Consider the following 17472-nt stretch of genomic DNA (forward strand, 5'->3'; position numbering starts at 1 on the left):
ATGCCAATCCTCCTCTTTTTGCTGAGGAAGACCGGCTCTGAGCTAACATCCATTGCCAATCGTCCTCCTTTTCCCCCCAAAACCCCAGTAGATAGTTGTATGTCATAGTTGCACACCCATCTAGTTGTTGTATGTGGGACGTGGCCTCAGCATGGCAGGAGAAACAGTGCATTGGTGTGTGCCCTGAATCTGAACCTGGCCTGCCAGTAGCAAAGCGCACGCACTCAACCACTAAGCCATGGGGCCAGCCCCAGGATAAACACTTGATTCACACAACACCATAGATGGATCTTGGATACATTTCTCTAAGTGAAGGAAGCCCGATTCAAAAGGCTGTACAGTATATGATTCCATTTATATGACTTTCTAGAAAGGTTGAATTACAAGGATGGAAAATGATCAGTGGTTGCCAAGGGATGGAGTAGGGGAAGGGGTTGAATACAAAGGGATAGCATGAGAGAATTTTGGAGGTGAAAAAAACAACTCTGTATAGTACTGTGGACATGGATACATTACCATGAAGTCAAAACCCATAGAACTGTACACCGAAAAGAGTGAATTTTACTCTGCAAATTTTAAAAATCAATCAGAATGCTGGGGAACCCAGATAGAATGCAGTGAAAAATGAATCCCACTGTATTACAAGCATGTGACAAAACCACACTGAAGGGGTGGGGATGAAATGTCCCGACCTATGTAACTTTGGAAGACAGTGTTTTGATGGGATACTGTAAAACTAAAGTACTGGACCCAAACACTGTACTCTAGGTGGTGAATTTGTTTTTCATAAGGGTATGGATTAGCAATTCTGAAAGTAGTTGACACATTAGTAAATATATTATAGGTAATTGGAGTTAAGTTTCTCACTGTTGGTGAAAGAAATTACAAATAAACAAAAGGAGAATGCTAGAATAAACTCTGTGGTGCTCGATTGGAGTTGGAAGTATCAGTATGAATCCATGTCACTTTTAATATGTCTACTAAATAGATAGATTGATAGATAGATTGATAGATTGGTAGATAGATGTGTATACCTGAGTTTATATTCATACATACATTTCCAAACTCTGCTGAGAGGGTCTAGAAGCAGTGACACTCTAGTATTAATAAGCACACCTCGCTCCCAGATCTTGTTTTCTAAATATCATTCTCAAATAAAAAGAACCAGGTTTTCTTGGAGAAATGGCTAATTCTAGGGCTGGAGATGGAAAATACAAGATGAGCCTGGATCATCTTGTAGTGCCAGAAAGTAAGAAAGTCAATTAAAAAAAAAACACAGAAAATGATGGGACGTGTCAAAAGGAATCAATCTGAAAGACTTCCCAATGGCTCAAGCTGGAAAACTGTGAGCAACAAAATAAATAATGGTAGCATTGGATTATTACCCAGAGAACAAAATAAATATCCACGAGGCTATACTGATATAAAAAAGATTAAATAAGAAAGGAAGGAAAGGAAGAAAGGAAAAAGGGGAAAAAAAGAATGAGAAAAAGAGAGAAAGAAAGGAGGAAGAAAGGGAGAGGGAGGGCAGGGAATCTTCCTCCCAGAATTCCAAATAATAAATGCGGCTGGACAGCATGAAATAGAAAATCGCCACTAGAACACCACAGTAATAATTACTGTGGAAAAGACTGACCGGTGAATGCAAAAACTGTGGATGAAACTTAAAGAAGAGACAGTACATTTGCAGAGTCTCAAAGCATTTCCTTCCAAATACTTAACTTTTTTATCTTAATTTCTCTAAAAGACCTATGACTATTTAAAGCAAAAATTATAACACTGTATTGTGGGATTTATAACATGGGTAGTTGTAAAATTTATGACAGCAATAGCACAAAGGACAGACAGAGGTAGATGGAACTGTTCTGTAGCAAGGCTTCCATATTTACATTGATTAAATTGGTGAACTATTAAGTCTAGGTAGGCTGTGATATGTTAAAGATGCATATTGTAATCTGGACCAACCACTAAAAAGTGCAAAGGTGTGTAACTTAAATGCTAATAAAGAAATTAAACAGCATACCAAAAAAGTTTGTACAAGACTGTTCACAGGAGATGACCTGCATGTCCCCAGGAGGAAGATGAGCGCACTGCAGGGGAACCACAGAGCAGATCGCCCTCAGCCCTGCTGAAGAGCAAACGCTGACACACACATGCTGAAAGACACTCATCAACCTCGTGCAGAGGGAGACAAGCTGGACAGAAAACAATACACGTGGGATGATTTCAGCCAAGATGAATCTATGCTGAAAAAACCAGAACAAGCGTTGCCTCGGGGGAACGAAAAAATTGCCTGGGAAGGAACAGGAAGGAGTTTTCTGGGGGTGATGGAAATATTCTATTCTTAAAGAGATGAAAGCTATATGGGCATGTTTATTTGCCAAAACTGTACGGTTGAGATTTGTGCCTTTCACTGTTGTACGTCTTACTCCCCCCACACACACAAAGTACTAAAAGAATAATAAAGTGAGGTGGAAATGGGATGGAGTGTGGATGAAACCAAAATGGCAGATGATTAGTAGTTGTTGAAGCTGGGTGACAGGCCTACCATGCTATTTTGTTTATTTTGTATATTGTTTAAATTGTTCTGTGATAAAACACTTGTATAAGAAGACAAACTCGATATACAGTGTTTGCTGGTAAGATATCAGTTACCTTTGGGGAGGAAGGAGGGAGAAAGGGATTGCTGGGACCTGAGTGAAGCTGGTGCTAGTTGTTGGTCACACAAGTGTGTTCACTTTGTAATAATTCTTTGAGATTTACGTGGATGACTTCTGCATATATTTCTGTACACATGTTACAAATCAATAACCATTTTAAATCCTGCATATTTGCACAAAGATACTAACTCAATATCTAAGAATAACAGCAGTGTTTTGTTTTAAAGTGGAACACATTCACTTATGACACCATTAGATGGATTTTAATACTTCCAAGTGTCTATTAATGCCCTCATCCTTGCGTTGGCCCCTAGGTCTTTCCATTTTTGCCTCAATTTGGTAAGTGGCATGGCTTTGAGGTTTTATGATGCTTTTTCCAGCAAGGTCCACCCCCACCACAATGCTTACCAAGGCCTTGACACCTAGCACAATGCCGTGTTCACAGCATGCACTCAAGACCTGTGGGACTGGGTTGAATGAGGAAAAAAATGAGGAACACCTGATGTTCGGAACTTATGTCTAGGTGCCATAATGTGAGTGAGGAAATTGCTAGAGTTTTTCGATAGATTTACTATGATTTCTAATTTTTCCTATTTAAAACAATGGGAAATATGGTCTCCAAGTTCTTTCTCAGAGAAAGTCTGACATTTCAGGCACAGATTACTGACAATTATTAATGGCATGTGATTTTCCCACCTCATCTTAGTTTTAAATTTTTAATTCTTTACCTTGGAAATGACCTAACTTTGGTTTTTCCAAATCTTGTAGTAATACTGATGCTCCAGAAAGTCAGGCCACGGGTATTCTGCTGTTGTGCGTCCTCCCTGCAAAGAAGTGGAGATGTGCATCCACGCAACTGAGAAGCGTGTGGTGCTGTAGTATTTGGAGTCAATCAGAAAAGCTAAATGGAAAAACGACTTCAGAGAATTACCACCATAACCCCCACAACAACAAATTATTTTGCTTAATTATTTTGTGATTCTGAGGGTATATTTAAACAGGGATATTAAAACTAGTTCCCAAGAAGCCAGCCCTATAGTAGAGCAGAAATTGTATATTACCTTCCTGCACAAACTTGCCTAACATTGTGGGAAGGACCAATGGGAAGTTTCAGTGTTGTTGCCTGTGTTAATGAGGCCAAGAGGTCCACACTGGGATAAGGAAATCCAGTGAACAAGCCTGTGTGCAGTATGGGAGAAGGGGCATGCGTGTGGTCCCATGAAGTGGCTTAAGGGTCACTTACAAGTGCACCTGATTTTCCTGTCTGTATAATGCAGGAATTGGGGTTGTCAAATATGATGTTTTCTCCTTTTTATGACATGGCTAAGGGCAGTCGTTCTAAGACGTCTGATCAAGGTATGGGCCCTTCAGGCAGGCAGGGTCCAAAGGGAGGATCTCTGCAGCGACACTGACCATGGGGTTCAGAGGGAGGATCATGGCAGCCTGGAGGGATGGAGGGGATGATAGGACAGGTGGCCTTGAAAAGGCAAATTCCAGGATGCCTGGCACCCGGTATTTCCATTTTAGATATTGAATTTACATTTCAAATACTGGCCAGGGTGCTTCCACCAGGGCTGCAAGCATCCTCAGCAATAACCAGGCTGGTGAGCCCCACCCCTACCTGAGTACCAGCCTTAATGGATGCAGCCCAACCACACTATGAAAACTCTGGTGGGCAGGACATGGAGAGTAGGCGTGGTATAGAGAAGAGGTGGGGTAGAGGGTGGGGTGGAGAAGCAGAGGGGTGGGGCCCAGGGCCGGAGGAACAAGGCGAGAGTGGGGGCCACAAACTGTGCATGCTAGGAGCTTTCGTCTCTTAACTGCTCCTAGCTGGCAACCTGTAGGGCTGCAGGACTACAACTCTCAGGATGCTCTGGGCATGGGGCGGTGCCTAGGCCTGGGGGTAGGAGCAGGGCGGTGTGAGCTTTGTCGAGGGCCAAACCGCCGTTGGCTGTGGACTCTGGTCCTGCACCCGCTCCACGTTGACTGAGTCTTGGAGGGATGTGACGAGACGAGGGGGACCAGAGAGTTAGGAAGGCATGGCAGCTGCATGGCAACTGCTGGCCTGCAGCATGCAACTGGTTTTGTCCAAAATTGAAACCTGACTCGCACCTCTTCCCCACGGCCTCCCCCTATTGCTTGAATCCTCCTCCCACCTGTGTGCCTGTGGGTCTTTTCATAGCCTCCTACCTAGTCCAGGTTCAAGTGCTTCTCTAAACTGCTTATAGGAACTGGTTTGACATCCCAGAAACTTTCCACTTTGCCTGCTGCCCTCTGTCTTCTCCAGCCAAAGTGCCATCATTTCATCAGCTTTTGGGAGACATTTGCCCTTGTGGTCCCTCTTGCAAGCACAACTTAAGAGCTTTTCAGCTTGGTAACATTGGCTGTTTCTTGCCTTTTTCACAGATGTGGAAGTTGAGACATCTGTGAGGTTAATCACTGGTTTCCCCAGGATCCATTAAGAGCAGAGGGGAACAACCTCATTCTCAGGCAAGTATCTATTAGGTCATTTTCACCAACACATTCCAGTGCAGAGGACTCCGAAACAACATCCTTAAGATGATAATAGCTTAACAATTTTTCCCTTTAGATTGATCACCTAATCTCAGCTGAGGCCTGAGTGACCAGTCTCTCAGGGACACGGCTGGAGACTCTGATCCCTCAGGAAGAGAACAGTGGTCCAGCTTTGGGTAAGGGATGTTCAAGGTAGACAGCACTTGTGCAGCATTTGAAACTCATCAGCATTAACAATTCCGTTTTGGATTCTGGCAAGGTTCCTGGATAAACACGCCTAGGGATAGTCAGATGTACCGTATTCTTTAAAAATTGATTAGAGTAGTGAAAGGAACAGAACATAAAATATCCTGCTTATTTGAAAAAGATGAAATGCAAGCAAGAACTTCTTGTTAATTTTTTTTATGCTCATTCTGTTGGCTGTACTGTACGCTTGAATGCAGAAACAAAAAATTTGAATTGCCAAGTTCTCTTTTCCTGAGATTGGTAAATTAACTTAAAAGTCTTATTGAAACCTGTAGAGGAATGATTAGCAGCTTTCACGATTTATGTCCTCTCTAAAAATCTGGGTGTTGATCTACATGAAAAAAAGTCCTTGTTTATATTACACACCCCAATAGGTTACATTTCTGATTCCTGAATGTGGGATATTATCAAAACAACTGAAAAATCTGCTCCTGGAAACTGGACTCTGTAATTATGTCAAGAATTTGCCTCTTTATGATTAACGACACGAATTCTTTAACATTTTTGTAAAGAACGGGTGAGAAACTCTGCAGTGTCTCTGAATGTGGCAAGATGGGGAATTCTCTTTAGACCACATCCTCGGGTTCTTCTCTCGTGTTCAATAGACCCGGGTGATAGTCCGTGTGGTCAAGTGCAGCGCAGCTCCCCCAGCCCCCAGTGTTCCATCCTACTCTGGCCTGTCCCCTCTTCAGGGGGTTCTGATGACACTCGTCCACAAGTGTTGGAAGGAGACATTGTAACATGAGGATATTCATCATCTTAAAACAAGGATTAATGGAGAGGAAAGTCTCTGGGTCTGTGTGCTCCGATGCAACTGCTGTTGGGGTGTGGCTGCAGTGACCACTGTGCTCCCAGCAGTCCCCACAATGGCTGTCTCAGACGTTTGATCTCCTGGTGCAACTACTGCAGCCGTTGACAGAGCTGGGAGCTCGTGGTTCAGTGTTTTCTGTCAGATTTTGTGGCTCTGACCCTCCTCTGCTCGCCTATTGCCCATTCCTAACTGCTGCGTTGATTGCTTTGTAATTGTTTCCTAGGAGCCACTGTGTGTAACTGTATTTCACAGTGTCTTTAGGGACCCACCCTCACTACACGAGTCACTGTACAACAGTGTACCTGGTGTACCCCGTGTTCGTCCTCTCCAGTGGAGCTGTGAAGAACCCTGCTTACTTGGAGTTCCTCTCATTCTCATGCTGCTGGTGCTGCTTCTGAAGCTGGGTAGCTCGTCTTTGGTTTCATTAACATTATACTTTTCATCAATTATTTGGAAGTCGAATATGACTTTGTTAATAATGTGGACACTGCCTGTCACAGGAACTTTTATGTATCTTCCCCAACAGCTCTATGAAGTAGGCCTGTGATCCCCATTTTACAGGAGGGGACACTGAGGATCAGAGAGGTCGAGTAGCTTCCTTCACTTCACACAGTTTCTTAGTACATTTTGAGTCTCCACCTGGAATTCCGCCTCTCAGGTGTGTGCACTTAGCTGGTGTTCCACTTTGTGCCTCTCTGCCAGCCTCCCCAAAGGCACACACTGCATCCTGAGTCCATTGTCTGCTTGATGGCAGTCACCCTGCACAAACCGGCTCCGGGCAGGGAGTGGACTAGCGGGGTGTGGTCTTCCGGCTTACCCTGGGCAGGTTCTAGGTTCATTGCGAGAGCTGGAGCAGTGGAAGATACTGACTGTAACTCACCTGGAATGTTTCTTATGTAGAAATACTCCACTGACTTTTTGCAGGTGTCATGTCTTCTTTGTCTTCATTGCTCCTCTGGGCTTTCTCCTACAGTCCATGCTGTGCAGTAACATAGAGAACAGAGACTGGTGAACATAATACTGTTGCCCTGCACCAAACGGTCACATCACTCATTTTTCTAATTATGAAACAAATACACACTGTAATAAAAGTCAAATTATACTGATCTATGTAGAGTAAAGTGAAACCTTCCTTCTCTGCAAACTCACTCCCCTACTCAGAATGAACTATTGTTAAGAGGTTGCGGCTTATTCTTCTGGAAATTTCCTATGAATTTATATATACACAAAGTTTTTTTTTTAAACACAAATTACATAACGACATCGTTTTGCAATTTGCTGTTTCCCAAACCATATATCATAGACCTCTCTCCTTATCAGTACACATCACTCTAACTTACTTTTTTAGAAGTTTTAGAGGTATTCCAAAGAATAGGTATACCATGATCTGTTTATATCTTCTTTGATAGAAACAGGATTACATCCAGTTTCACTATTATACATAATGCTGCAATAAGATCCTTGTATGGAATTTATTAAACTGGTATTCAATTGCTCAATTTGCTTCCTTTCCTTTTAGTCAGAGACTATGATACATTTTTAACATTTTTATGGGAATTATTTTATAGGGAAATTAATTTTATCACTGAATAATGACATTTATGGGGAAACTGGACTTCAAGCTCATCCATCTCAGTATTCTGGAGAAAAATTATGAAACTTAGAACATATTATGCTCGCTCCATCACATTCTAACAAGTCATGTTAAAAATTTAAAGTTGTATCTTTGAATAGCCTCTACTCTTTCTGTTCAGGAGGATGAATTTTTCTTGTCTTGAAAACTTCTGACTCCAGGGGCTCTCAGTTGGCCTTCAGAGAGGATAAGATATTGATGTTGTATCTATTTCTCTTCAGCTGTAGGTTGCATCTTCTAAAGATCATAGAATTGAACATGGTCCAATCTATATATATGATTTGCTTCAAAAATTCAAAGTAATGAACCCAAGATAGGAATCTATAACTTTAGTTCTTAATAAAGAATTTCCTTTGATATCATTAAGTCTCTGTGATTACTAGTAAAAACTCACCTATGGGTGAAGAGATGTGGTTCTCCTGGCAATGTCTGGCTTGAACATCCATAGCTAAGCCTGCCACATCTGTAGGTAGATTAGACTTGACCTTTTGATGACCTCTGCTCTTGTTCTTTGACCTGGAAAATATAAGAATTTAAAAAAGCTGGTGTTACTAGCACTGAATGCTAGAAATGCCCATTAAAGAATGAGTTTCATTTGGTAAACCAAAGGGAGTATAAGCAGAACAAAGTATTTAATATCTATAAAATTTCAAAAATTTCTAATTTTTTAAAATATAACTCTATTTTTGCCAAAGTGCAAACTGTGTATATATGTATGAAATATCCCTCTGTCTATTTCTTAAGTTTTTTTCCATTGATTTGATGGATTTATCTTCTAATCCGGATTCCAAGTGTGAAAGAACATCCGAGTCCTTCAAAGAAAAGAAGCCATTGAAATTTGATTTTCTTTTAGCTCCGCATCCCACCGGTTTGAGGAATAAATGATAATGTAATGATACAGTGATTTTGAAATCTAATTGTTAATTAGAGGGGTGTAAGGGATGATTGAATGGTGGTTCATCCCCATGGTCAGAGGTATTGTACACATGGACGTGTAAACACGATTCAGGAAGCTGTTTCAGCCCTGTGACATCCCTGAGAACCACAGTGCAGGAGGATCTAGGTACACAGCCGTCTGCCTCGATCTCCTGGGGTACATGTAGATCCAGGGGTCTTGAGAGTGGCTTCAGAGCAGCTAACTTTTATCTATTTCTACCCTTCCTTCTCTCCAGCTTATCTCAAATAGTCCTGACTATCATGTTTCAAAGTAAGACCAATTATAGTTATCTACCTGAGTTTCTTGTTCATTATTGCAGAGTAATAATTAAGGATACCATTAAATATCATTTAATTGACCTAATTAAATTTGTTGTAGCTTATAATTGATTAGAACACTAAGTTTAGTTCAGCGTATGATTTTCACCAAATGTATTACTCTGCTTACAACTGCCATGTGCCTCACTCCTCTTAGAAATCTATCTTTGGCCCATCACAAGATTTTAATGACTCAAATCATCATAAATTAAGATAATGTACTGTCTTTTGGATGATAGGGAGGCATATGGGTCCATTTTGGAAATATGCCCATCTGTCTTTGCTCCCCATGGGAAGTTTCTGGTCACTAGGTCTCCAGGTGGCTTTCATAATCCCTAGTTCTGTAATAGCTTGGTGCCTTTCCTTCTAATTGGGGTAGAAATAAAAGAGATCAGGGAGACTTATTAGTTTTGGTTGCATGAAGTCTTCTATGAAGACCATCCATGCATATTGTTCTGGATAGCTCTCTGTTCCTAAGACTACTAGTTACTTTAAGGGCTTGACGGGAACTGTGAAAGGTCTGATATTTTACCTTACCTGCTAGCTAATGTCAGCCTACCATGGTCTTATAGATGATGGCAAAAGACACGATACCCATGGGTCAGAGACAAAGAACTTAATGACACAGCAATAGCAGTGGCCAGAGTATCAGCATTTGCACCGGTTCACTGAATCTCACTTCCTACAGTGTGATACAGTGTGGGGCAGGTGACATGCAGAGGGTTGCAAGATCTCAGAGCCTAAGGAACTCAAATCTTTGATAACGGGCAGGATGTCTGCTAAACATTGCCTTGGGGGTGTGTTATTTGTATTATACTGGGCAGTAAGCAAGCCTGCCCTTTGCTCCAGAGGAGGCCACTATTTCTATCTTTCAAGGCTGACAGCTCTACACACATCCTTGAAAAGACAGCCTGGTCTTACTGGCTTTCAAAGATAAGCTTGAATGAGACTTTACCATCATTCAGTTCTTCTGTTTCCATTATTGAGATTGTGCAAATATGCTCTTTTCTCTGTAGAGTTCACTAATTTTATTCATACATAAGGGATACCTTTGGTTTTATTTATTAAGTTGAAATTGTCTTATTAGAGGAAATGATGAAACTATTATGGGTTGGATCTGAAAATATGCTTTTCCCGGAAAAATGTGAAAGAAGATCAGTGCTCATAGAACTTTGCCACAAGGAGCTGATAGCAACTTAAACGATTTTAATTTGAATAGTGTTTTATACAACTTTCTTCCATTTACTTCATCCTCTCTGCTTCTTGTAACTTCCATATGGGAATGGGGCACTTTCAGGGATTCACTGAACTCATTTATAATATTAAAATTGTTTTGTCTGTTGTGTTTTTTTTTTATTGAGGTAAAGTTGACATACAAAATTATATTAGTTTCAGGGGTACAATGTAATGATTCAATGTTTGAGTGTATATTGAAATGATCACCACACCACCACCAGATGGGAAGCATTTCAGTATTTTAATTGGTAAGACTGTGCTCATGCACGTCCATGGATCATCAGTTCCATGGCATTCCCTGCTGGAGCCCCCCACACCCCTGTCCTGCCTCATCTTTCAAAGCTCCAAACAGTGTTCCCACCCCAGCAGGTGGTGGTAATGTAACCACAGCACACGATTGAGGAAAAAATCACAACCACCCAAGGCCAACACACTTTAAGGTCTCGGGCCCAGTTGCCCCATTTGGACGAGTTGGTAACATCAACACTTAGTGTGTAAACTGGAAGATTGTCCAAGACCATGGACCACAGAATGACATGGGCTCAGAAGTCACCTTGGACAGCAAGGGACAGTGTGAGGTCACTCACTGACCAAGATTATGGTCCCTTATCCTGGCAAAGTAGAGCTCACCCGGGATCCATCAGGCCAAGCCAGGGAGGAGGCTGTTGGCCTTCTAGGGAATATCTGCCCTAAAGGGAATTGCATAAGAAAGGCAGGGGTGCTGAAAATCCTACTCCACAGGGAACAGTCATGTTTATGGAACGAGGCCCAGCAGTAGCCTTAAAAGCTGCGTCACAAATCTTTCCTCCTGGATACAAAACAAGCAGGAAAAGGAATTCAGAGTCCTGATCAAGGATCAAAGGCGGATTCAAAGCTAGATCAGGGGTGAACACAGAGCCCCTAGAGGGGCCTCAAGAGGGAAAGTCATGCCTGCCTTTAGTCCATTTGCAAATGACCTTCCTCAGTCCTTGTCGTCTCCACGTGCACGTTTTGATCTTTTACATGGTTTTCCCCACTTAGAGCTGATGCAATCCCAGAGATTGAACTAGAAAACTACAAGTTCCTAAAATTTGGTTAAAAGACACCTCAAGAAGAGAAGCATAAAATGTTCCCTGTTCCTCCAGAATGTAGAAAGGCAGCCCCTGCCTGTGGCACGAAATGATCCTGGGTAGTGCTGTTTTAAAGACACCCACATTTCAGTGGTTGTTGCTCTGCCTCTGAAAGTACCTTCAACCTTTAAATCCCAAGAGAACAGGCGGGGGGCTGTGTCCTCTCCTGGAGGAGCTGAATGATACTGAAATGAACCGGTCCTCGGTGTTAGGGGGACTTGGGACTGTCCCCACTAGTCAGGGAAGGGGCTGGCCCTTCTCCATTCTCCCACATACAATAAGCTGATGACCCAGAAGAGTTCTGGATTCAAGGAAAAATGTGAGATTCAGTGTCTCACTTACATGCCTACAGAAAGCGACAGAACCACTCCACAACTCCCAGGCTCTAAAGGGAAGAGGACTTTAATATAATATTCAAATATGGCTATTATTATTTACAACAAATAACTACTGTCCCTCTCCAGTGGGTGAATAGGTGTTGGGGTAGAGATGTCAGGGAGCTGGGGTGGGGTCGTCCCCTCTCTCTTGGGGTTCAGGGGCCCCAGGAATCAGCTTACAATGTTCCCCTTCCCATCAGGTGGGAGGAGCTGGCCCGGTGCATCGCAAGCCTCCAAGCTGTGTCCGCGCTGCTGAGGATGGGGCTATGATCGGCCACTGGTACTGAGCTCGGAATTGGGGCCTGGGGGCTGAGTAGAATTGTCGGGATCTCTTGAGGGGCCTCCAATAATCATGGCCCCCACCCTGTCCCCACTGCACTGGGTGATCCAGACCTTGTGCTCAGTGTTGTCAGCCACCAGTACCCCATTTGTCTCTGCCACGTGAGCGATCATTTAGTATCAACTATTTCACAGAGGGGGAAACAGAGTCTCAGGAAGCTGAAGAGAGTCACCCGAGTCACAGGAGTGTTCAGTAGTGGAGCTGGGATCCCAGTGCCAGCTGTCTGACTCCCCAATGCCACGCTTAGCCCGAGCTTTACTGAACCCCTAGGAGTCAGTCACCCCGGCCCAGACACTCACTCACCCTTGAACTTGACGATGGCCAGTTCTTGGCCTTGAGTATTCTGTTGGCCAACTAGGTCTGGGACTCCAGCTGGCAGGACAGGCTGTAGCTCCAGGACAAAGAGGCACCTGTGAGCCTACCAGGAGCCACACCTCAGGTGTCCCCCCACAGCCTGCCCAGCAGCTGGAGTCTGGGTGTCCCAGAGGTCACCATGCAATAAGTCCTGGGCCTGAGTTGGGGGCCACAGAGACAGGCTCTCTGGACTGGCCAACAGGGAGAGTCCACCCCTGCCCTCACCCAACTCCTGTCCGGCCTCACCTACCGTTCTCGTTGAGCAGCACCATGTCCTGGAACCAGGCCCCAAATCGCTCCTCGGGGTCCAGGTTGTAATTCTTTGCAGCCACCTGGAGCAGCAGGATCTCCCTCATGACTCAGTATTCCTGGGACCAGAGGGAAGGAGAGGATTCAGACAGGGCCTGGTGGGGGATGCTGCATGGGTCTTGTGGGTTGTGAGGTAAGGGGCAGGGGACCGGTCCTGGGAACCATCCTTCTCTTCAGTTCCATCCAGGCTCTACCTGTTTGCAGAATGGGAATAATCAGCCCCTCCTCCAGAAAGTTTTACTTGATGCCATCCTCCCCTCAAGCCACCCGCCAATTGGATGGGTCTCCCACTTCTCTGTTATCAAACTCTTCCACTCAATGTAAGATACAGGGGGTGGAGCCAGGGAATTTTCTCCCCAGAAGCTCTCTGATTTCCACCTCTTTCCCCTCCCCCGCAGGGAGTGCCACAGCTGCTCACCTCAGTCCTTTACTCAAGATTAATCTTGTTCTCCTGGAAGGCAGAGAGCCAGAGTCCATTAGATAGAGGCCCCTAGCCTGACTAGCCCCCTATGCCCACCCTTTCTCATGTTGCACTACAGCCAGATCCCCAGAGGGGCTGGGGCATGCAGAGAAAACAGGACTTGGACCCAGGCCAGGCTCTGGGATCCAGAGAAGCAGGACATGGGGGTCAGGCTGAGGGACGTGGCATCACAACCCTCTCTGATGACAGACTTGGAGGGTGAGGTCTCAGGCAGACGGGACTGCTCAGCCACATATGTGCTGCCTGACTTGGAGAGGCCCGAAGTCTCTCTCCCTCCATGGGCAGCATAGGAGGGAGAGGCTGTGTCCAACTCAGATAAAACCTCATGCAGCTGTGCCATCAGGCAGCTCTGAGCTTCCCTAGCCTGGGGAACCAGAATGGGTGTCTCAGGTGGAGCCTCTGTTCACTTATCCCTAAGATTGGCCTGATGCCTCAGCTCCCAGGGGCGGCTGCGAGGCTCTCAGGAGAGATGTGCCAAGTGCTGAGAGCTCAGAGCTCAGTTTGGAGTCTCCTGCATCCCAAGGCTCAGGATCCTGGTTCTCCCTACCTGCTCCTCATGTCCACCCACCTCGAGATTATCACCCATCAGCAGGTGCAGCATCAGCAGGTCACCGAGGAAAGTACCAAGATATGCGATGACACTCTGTGACATCGGGGTGTGTGTGGGATGAGCCCTTGCTCTCAAGTCTGCCCCCTGGAGACCCTCCCCTGAAAAGTCCTCACCCTCATACTCTCTGCCCACCCCAGTGTTCCCACAGGCAGCAGCCTAAGACCCTCAGAAGCCTCCCCTCAATTCCTCCTCCCTTCACACCCCAAGAACACCACACTCCTCCTCCTCACCTCCCAGGGCCGGCTTCTGGCAAATCACAGGGTATGCGGTCCCTGGCCCTCCCCACAACAAACCCATTCTGCACCAGATCTCCCAGGCCCTCCTCCTGGTCACTTCTACTGGGGGATTCAGGCACTGTGGCAGCAAGAGGAAGGGCCCTCCTCTGTTTATTTGAGGCCTCCAGCAGAGACCCTCCCCCACAGGCATATTCTCCTGCTGCTGCTGCTTCTCGTGCACTCTCTGGGGGCTGATCTCCGGGGAGGCAAACGTGGAGGACCCCTCCTGCCAGGGTCAAGGACAGTGTCAGTGGGCCATACTCCCCTCACCTCATTTCTCTCCAGCACCACTGGCCTCCGACCCTGAACATCTGACTCTAATCAACTGGTAACAATGTCACGCCACCCTCCAAGGTTTTGTGATTCTAGAACAAGCCCGTCTCCAACTCTCACTCTGGGTGTGAGCTTGGGCTTGTGGCCTGGACTCTCTGAGCCTGTTTACTCATCTGGAAGGTGTGAGAACTCCAGCTACTTCACAGGTTCTCCTGAGGACTCAGAGTCACATGACTGTCATCATTGTGTTCGCCTTCACCCCTCCAGGTGGAGCAGGCAGAAAGCTCCCACATTCCTTTCCTCCCTCTTACCTCATCACACCCCTGTGAGGCCTGCACCACAGAACCACCATCCCTCCCTTCCCTGATGAGGAGACAGAAGCCCAAAGAGGGGCAGTGAGTTGCTCAGGGGCCCAAAGAGGAGAGGCCCCTTGACCCTCCCAGCCATAGGTTCTGTTCCAACATCCTCCCCTAACCACCAGCCCCACCACTGACAAGAGTCCTGTCCCCGAGCTCTCAAAGCTTGGTCCTGGGCCGAGCCGTGGATGGAGAGGACTGTGTGTCTTGGCAGTCTGGTTGAGTGGCTCCTGCCTGCCCCAGTCCCGTGGAGTGTTTGGCCCCCAAGCTGGGACAGTGGCCATGCCAAAGCCTTCTCCTCACCAAGGAACCCCTCAGGACATTCCCCTGCATTGAACTCTTTCTTTATCCACTAAGGAACTGGACCTCCAAGTTGCCACCTCTGATCCACAGGGAAAGGGGTGACAGAACACTTTCCTTCCCTGTTTACATGAAGTTCCTAACATCCTTTCAGCAGGATCCACTAAGAATCCATCAGTTGCCTAGACGCTGCTGATAAGCCACCAGGGGCATATGTCATTGCCAACCAGGCACTCAGGTTAAACTCCTGTGGTTGACTCGAGTGATTGCTCTAGGGGTCCAGTGGGGGGTCCCAGAATGCACACACATCTGTCTCTGGTCCAGCAGTTCAGACCCAAGGATGAGCAGCCTGTTTGTCCACCTGGTCCATGGGAATCCCCAGCTGTACATGTCCCTGGGGCAGGCAGGGTTCCCTTCCTTTGGAGATGTGGTGAAGAGAGAAGGAGCAGCAGGGGCCTGGCTTGCTGAGGACAGGTTTAGGTTGAGGGCTAAACCCACCTCAACAACCCAACATCCTGGAAGGCGCTACTTCCAGCAGGATGGACATGCATAGAAGCCAGAGACCTGCTGATGGCACCAGCTCAGCAACTCCTCCTGGAACAGCCCAGCCAACACCACTGTGTCCCATGACCAGGGCCTCCTGCCCAAAAATCGCACCCCACCGGCCAAGGGGCCTAACAGATCCTTCTGCTTGTTAACCTGGACAGGATAGACAGGAATGTTTCAGAGAAAGTTCAAGTGAGAAACTATCAAACCCACAGCCTACCCAGTCCCCCTCCCCCTCTCTCCCCTCCTCTCTTTCCAGACGCCCAGCCTTTACTCTACCTTGGTCATCAGTTATCTTCTCAAGGACTCGTCTTGGCTATAGAGCTCCTTCAGTTTTTCAGAGCTGTCCCTGAGAGGAGGGGAAAGAGGGAAGGATAAGTTTAGGGATAATGTGAGGGGTCTGAGTGCAAATCCCTTTTCTTTGACAACCCAAGAGATTCAACCTTCCTGGGGGAGTGTTCTCACTGGGCTCCTCTGAGTGCTAAGGTCCCATGGGACTAGGAGGGGGCTCTCCTGTTGGTCACTGGGGTGTCCACTCCCAAGATCCACAGAGCAGCTCTGTTTCGACCACTTTGAGTTTCAACTGGTCGTAGAGTTCTGTTGCTATAAACACTTGAATATCTCCAATGTGGTTCAACCCAGTACCTGACATGTAGGGAAACTGAGTCTTGAAGCAGAACTGGTGCACTAAGGACACCAGGAGACTTAGAGACAACACACCGAGGCCCAGGCCCTGTCCCCAGCATTTGCTGCCTCCCAGGAATTCCCAGCTGACTGAGGAGACAATGGCAGACATACAGGAGATCCCCCATCCACCCTGGTCCTCCTATGGAAAGAGGCCTACCCACAGGGAAACTTCCTCCCATGTGTTCTTCAAGTGGTTTGTGGAGGTTTTCTGCAGAACAGAGATGACAGTGCGGGTTGAGAAGTTCTTCCGGATCACGCACTCCTGGGGAAGGGAAGAGAGTGAGGTGTGAGGTGGGGTGCTGGAGCCCCTCTTGATCTAGCTTCAATCCCCTTCTATTTAAATCACCCCTCCTGGATGAGACAGACGCTCAGGGAGCCCCAGAAGGGCACATTTAGGACCCAAAGAGTAACACTCACAGGGAGGAGGATTTTAGCTCAACCCAGGGAAGGAGCCAGGTAGGAAGTGAGTATCCTACCACTGGGACCTGGAGTTAAGGTCAGCGTGCCCCTGGCAGGAAGGGCCTAGGGACTTGCAGGGGCTTAGACCACACACTTCAATCCTGGGAGCTGATAAAGGTGGAGAGACAATTCCCAAGGCTCCAGTGAGGGGCTCCACTGGGCCTCCCACAACACACCTGGGCCACCTGAATCCAGTGCTCCCCTACCCTCGCCCTGTCCTGGGTCATCATGCTCTCGTTCCCGAGGCAGGTGATGATGACGAGGCTGGCCACCCTTCTGAAGTGGTCGACGGTGGCCTGGACAGTGGGTGTCAGGTGCTCATTGCCGGGCTTGTTCCTCTTGCCCCAGGTGAAGCCCAGGCACTGAGAGGGCACCACCTTCTGGAAGAGCTCCTGGGGAACAGGGAGAGTGTCACCCAGCCCTGCCACAACCCAGCTCTGTGTCCACAGCCCCCAAAGTCCCAAGCAGGGGTCACAATTTAGAGCTGGAGCTCAGGAACCTCAAGATGTGGCCTGAGTCTTGTGAGAGTCTCTGGGTATTCTTCTCTGTCCACCAAGGGTACCCAGCACAGGATGACCCAGGACCCAATACTGGTAGGGAAGGGAGAGGGGCATTTGCACCCAGCCCGTCCTGGCTAACCCC

General features: G+C 46.6%; 1 long non-coding RNA gene across 4 annotated transcripts in view; it reads right to left on the minus strand.

The window, feature by feature from the left end:
- Positions 1 to 16633, minus strand: part of LOC131399221 (uncharacterized) — a 56119-nt gene extending 39486 nt beyond the window's left edge. The window contains exons 1-8 of one of the 4 annotated variants that reach the window (XR_009217086.1): positions 16529 to 16633; positions 15964 to 16033; positions 15703 to 15837; positions 12785 to 12902; positions 8259 to 8380; positions 7112 to 7210; positions 3389 to 3484; positions 2153 to 2241 (exon numbers count right to left, since the gene is read on the minus strand). This is a non-coding gene — a long non-coding RNA (uncharacterized LOC131399221). Of the gene's footprint in view, positions 1 to 2152; positions 2242 to 3388; positions 3485 to 3939; positions 4104 to 7111; positions 7211 to 8258; positions 8381 to 12784; positions 12903 to 15702; positions 15838 to 15963; positions 16034 to 16528 lie in introns of those variants that run through there. The other 3 variants (XR_009217087.1, XR_009217085.1, XR_009217088.1) reach the window with 3 other exon arrangements.
- Between the last annotated feature and the right edge of the window lie 839 nt (positions 16634 to 17472).

Source organism: Diceros bicornis, chromosome 37, assembly GCF_020826845.1.
Source record: "Diceros bicornis minor isolate mBicDic1 chromosome 37, mDicBic1.mat.cur, whole genome shotgun sequence".
Taxonomy (NCBI): Eukaryota; Metazoa; Chordata; class Mammalia; order Perissodactyla; family Rhinocerotidae; genus Diceros; species Diceros bicornis.